This window comes from Zea mays, chromosome 3 (assembly GCF_902167145.1).
Source record: "Zea mays cultivar B73 chromosome 3, Zm-B73-REFERENCE-NAM-5.0, whole genome shotgun sequence".
In the NCBI taxonomy this organism is placed as follows: Eukaryota; Viridiplantae; Streptophyta; class Magnoliopsida; order Poales; family Poaceae; genus Zea; species Zea mays.
This window is the reverse complement of record NC_050098.1, coordinates 177,937,029-177,942,236: the sequence shown is the minus strand read 5'-3', so window position 1 is coordinate 177,942,236 and position 5,208 is coordinate 177,937,029. Positions and strand designations below refer to the sequence as shown.

The 5,208-nt window shown below is 45.4% G+C and overlaps 1 pseudogene; it reads right to left on the bottom strand.

The window, feature by feature from the left end:
- Positions 1 to 237: 237 nt before the first annotated feature.
- LOC103652379 (ubiquitin-like domain-containing CTD phosphatase) lies at positions 238 to 4,860 on the bottom strand (annotated as a pseudogene).
- Positions 4,861 to 5,208: the final 348 nt, after the last annotated feature.

Sequence of the window (5,208 nt, the reverse complement as noted above, 5' to 3'; positions counted from 1 at the left end):
AAAAGCATTACATAAGTTGCAGACAGTCAAATAAACATCCTATATTGTATAAGGCTATCTCCAGCTTATTCATCTATATAAACAGAACAATTTACATTGTAAAATAATGTTTTACACGACTGTATATAGGACATGTTTGTCATAGTCTAATACTCTCGTGGAAGTGTCAACTTTTAAGAACTGATGACCCGCTGTCTTGGCTGTACTGCACATGCCCTAAACAGACAGCTACACGCGCTAGACGGGGACCATAACGTTCGATGTTTCCAGCACACACGTCATATAGCCTGCAGCAGCAGAAGCAGCACTCGTGATTATGGCGGCCTTACAAGAACCAGAAGCAGCCAGTATGATCAGAAGACCCCTACTACTTAAGTACACCCAACTCAGCCCAGTCAAGGCCCCCATCATAATCCACAAGGGCCACAGCCTCATAAATTGTTGCAGAAAACTGCAGAGGCAAGCTGGAACGGAAGTTAGCGTGGGGCACAAAGATGGGCAAAAATCAGCGTAAGATTTAAGCTAACCGAGCAGAGATTCCGAAAGTTCTGTAACTTGAGGCTGAAGCCCCAAAATGTTCTTAGTAAATCCTGGGGTTGCTCTGGTCATTCCATTACTCTAATCTGCGTGCTATCCATAGCACTGAAAACAAAACCAAACGTGTTCTGTTTTTCTTTCTGAAAAGTCACTATACCGCTCGCGTCTCTTTATGTTCTCATATAGGAAGGACTCCCATTTACCGTGGTCCAGCTTGCTCAGATCTTCTAGGTCTCCGATTGAAAGCAGGTAGTGTGCAAGCTTCACCAGCTCATGATCATTATGCCTCTTCCTGAATGGCTTGATCACGAGACCGTTCTGTGGATTCATGACGAAATTCCTTCTTAGATCATCAAACATGATGGTGTTCTTTTCGTTGTAGTACAGGCTACTGCATATGGGGAAGACAGGAGCAAGCGGCAAAGAATTAGATGAGGACCTAACCCAGTTTCACATTAAATTGGTAACACAAGCACAGAAATAAATAGAATACTAACCTCAGGGAACTGAGCCCAAATGACACCAAGAGGCTTGCAGTGAAAAATCTTGTTTCTACTTCGATTTTCAGGCTGCACAGTTATCATAGCCAAGTGATCCATAAGAGCTGTAATTTTGTAGTCAGGGTTGCTAAGAACTCCAAGTAGTTCCATTTTCAAACTCCACCCATTTCATACTGCATCGAAGGGTCAAAAGGCATTATTATCATTACTTCGCCTTAGAAATTTCAAATCAGAATCATAACCAATTAGCTGATAGATGAGGGTGCCAAAAAGCTTACCTAGTTGCTGACCTTATCATGATGTCATATTTTGAATATGCAGCTTTGAGGAACTGGTGAAGGTCTGTACAGAGGATTATGGCACACAATTTAAATGACAGCACACTGGAGGAACGCAACAGATTAACAGTGGTGCCGAAATGTCCCCTAGCTTACATGGGCGCATGAGTTTCATTGGACTCTCAGCTATTGACTTATGGTCAAAAAAGAGTATAGTCAATGTCAAGGACAAGCAGCTTCTTTCCTTTGCGGCATGGATTCAAGAGCTTGATCTATAAGAATATACAGCAAAAAGTGTATCAACCATCGCCTAACTTTAACATTGTAATAACTAGTAAGAGCTCAATGAGCAACATCAACACAAAAGCAATGCACTCCTAACTGTTCTGTCATGCTGTTGTCAATGACATTATTAAAAGTAGGTAGAGAAAACAAGAGACAGTTATGGTTAAGTAATCATTGCTAAGATAACATAGTGAATTGAGTAATCTCTACTACTTATTAAGGCTGCAATAGTAGTCGGCCATTCCGCGTTCTGCCCATTCTGTGTTCTGCCATTCCGATTCCCTCCTCCCCGCCCACAGCCCATTCTCATTCCTCCGTACAGCCGGCGCCTAGCTAAAATTAAAAAAAATACACATGGCCCCAAAGGGATTTGAACCCACAACCTCTCAAGCAATGCTAGTAGTAGCTACCACTACACCACATGTGTGTTTATGTCTACATCTATAACAGAAAACACATCTACTACATCTCCCCCCAAGCCCACCTGCTATCATTGCACAATGCGTAGTATTAGATAAGTATCACCGAGATTCTTGAACTATATTTTTGGATGGAGTGAGTAGTATTTAAAGAAGAGTCTTACATGCAATTTCTTTTGTTTGAATAATATTTTCAACTTAAATTCCTTTTTTGCATGCGTGACATTTATTCTTTGTAATATTTTTTCCATGGATCTGACTTATGAGTCATTTTTATAAACCAACGCCAAACATGAATCCATGTTTCTTACTTGAAAACCCCAAACAAACATCATTAGCAGGAGGCACTCGCGTTGCGGTCGCTCATCGACGACAAGAACTTGGCGACTGCCAGTTCGACCTCTAGAAACAGCCCTACGTGGCCGCATGTGCCGCTATGTACGACAAGCTCTGGCGCCGCCACCGCCTGGACGCGGTGCAGAGCGGCTGCTCCGCGCTGTCCATCGTCAAGCAGGGGGACCTCATGGTCGTCGCCAACATCGGTGACTCTCGGGTTGTTCTGGGCACTGCATTCAACGACGACGCCATCACGTCGTCCAGCTCATCGTCCACCTGAAGCCCAACCTGCCATGTAAGTCGCTACTGACTGGCCATGAATTCTTGTGCGCTGAGACGATGGTCGTTGCTGACGTTGTATGAGTGTCCTTGAACACGATGTATGTAGAGGAGTAGCGCATCCGGTGGTGCAACGGTCAGGGGTACTACCTTGCTGATGAGCCCGTGGTGCACTTCGTTTTACAGCCCAGCCAAGAGTCATCTGTACTCGGTATGTCGCGCGCGTTCGATGACTACTATATCGAGGACTGTGGCGTCATCTTGGCGCCAAAGGTGACGGAGAGGAGGACCGACAACAATGACCAGTTTGTCATCCTCGCCATCGTTGGGTAGCTTTTGTGCCGGCTTGCCTTTAATTCTCTTCGCAAACACACACTTGCCTTTTTGTTTAAGCAAAAGCGTATGGTGGTATGTGTCTGATGACTAACATGTACGATGTAATTTCTTCCGGTATGTGTGGAACGTGCTCTATAATGATGAGACCATGCAAATCGTGACATATATCGAAGTCTGCATGATACTGATGGTTGCAATGTAGTGGTGAAACAGATATATTATAAATAACAAAATTTATGTATGGTCAGAATCACAAATTGATTATGAAACATTTTCTCATAACGGTATAACACACATTTTGTATATAAGTTATCGTAGTATACTCGTATTATATATTCCCGTTGCAACGCACGGGCATTCATCTAGTTGACTTTGAAATAGGTAAAAAAAATGTAAATCCTATATAGCATTAACTTGAGAAACAATAAAATTTACTTTATAATGGTTTGCACGCCACTTTAATTTTTGCTTGTAGACATCTTTATTCTTAATGGGTGTAGCTTCATTATGCTCAAAATCAAAATCAAGTAACTCCGGATCATCTCCTTGGTTGACAAATATTTCTTCTCCAATAGTACTGAAATTTAGAACAGATGATTAAGAATACATAAAAATTACTCCCTCCGTTCTTTTTTATTTGTCACGTTTTAGTTTAAAAATAAACTAGTGAACGACAAATATTCAAAAACGAATGTAGTACTATGAGGAAATAGTGACAAAATTTGAAGTACTGGGAGGAAAACAGATAGTCTAAAATTTGATATTTCAAACATAAGCATATTGTTTGAGATATATGGTCACAGCAATGGTATAATTTAAAAGCTTTGCATCAATTATATAACCCTACTTGACGTTGAGTAAACACAAGACAACTGGTCGATTGTGCACAGGAAATACCTCACTATGACAGAATGACCACATAATTGCTGACTATGGTTCAGAGAGATAGTCCTTAGGCATCAAATAGTACTCATTGAAAACTATAGGAATAACTGCCAAGCAGACATTTTAAGACCTAAAACGGATCATAAAGTTGAATTTGGGGTGGTATTCAAGGGACAATCATGCATTATCTTACCAAATCAGCAGGTATGAAAACCTAACTGCAACACATATGAATAGTATATATATATATATATATATATATATATATATATATATATATATATATATATATATATATATATATATATATATATAGAGCCGTAGGCTCTATTTAACTATAGGAAGCCCCGACCACGTACCGACCAGGTGCGCGACCGCACCAGACCCTTTTTGGCTTATTGTACCTAACTGTTTACGCCAAATTTTAATACGAGTTATGCTGATTTGTGTATCAGTTTATGCAAATATAGTCTGCGCATATTACGTGCATCGGGCCCACGATCCGGCGCACGCGCTCACAATTATCCAGTACCACGTCGCCACTATAAAAACACCCCCACGCCGCCAGGGATTAGGTTTTAGCGGCGGCGGCGGTTCTCTCGGGCGTGCGAGCGGCGGTGATCCTGGGGGCCAGCAGCGGTGTCGTCTCGAGGCAGGCGACCGACGGCGGCGCTCCACCAGGAACGAGCGACAACGACACTCTGAGGCAGGCGGGCAAGCGGTGACGACGCTCTCGAAGCGGACGGACGACGACAGCGCACCCTAGGCCCGGTGACAACGACGGTTGTCCCGTCCGTCTCTGTGATGGCCACCGCCGCCGCCGCTCCAGCATCTGTGGCGCGACGGCGGATCTGGGGACACGCTCGCGACGGCGGATCCCTGAGACGCGCACAGCGGCGAGGTGGGAGCGGCTGCGGCATCGGATCCCGAGGGCACGCACGCGGCGGCGGCCTCATAAGGTGCGCACGACGGCGATGTGCCAGCGGCCGCGACGGTGGATCCCATGGGGCTCGAGCGCGACAACGTCTCCCTGAGGTGCACACGGCAGCGACCCCTTGAGGTGCGCACGGCGGTGACGTGGGAGCGACTGCGGCGGCGCGACGGTGGATCCCGGGGGCATGTGAGCAACGACGACATCCGTAAGGCGTTCATGACGGCGAGGTGGGAGCGGTTGGTGCAACGGGTCGGGATTCATGCGCGCGAGGGTCGACCCCTGAGCGCGTACGACTGCGATGCCATCCAAGATGGGAGCAGCGATGACAGATTTCTCTAGGCGCAAGCGACGACGGCATCCTCCCCTAGCACGAAGTGGTGGCGCATCCCAGATGCGAGGCGCCGGTTCCGCAGGACGGC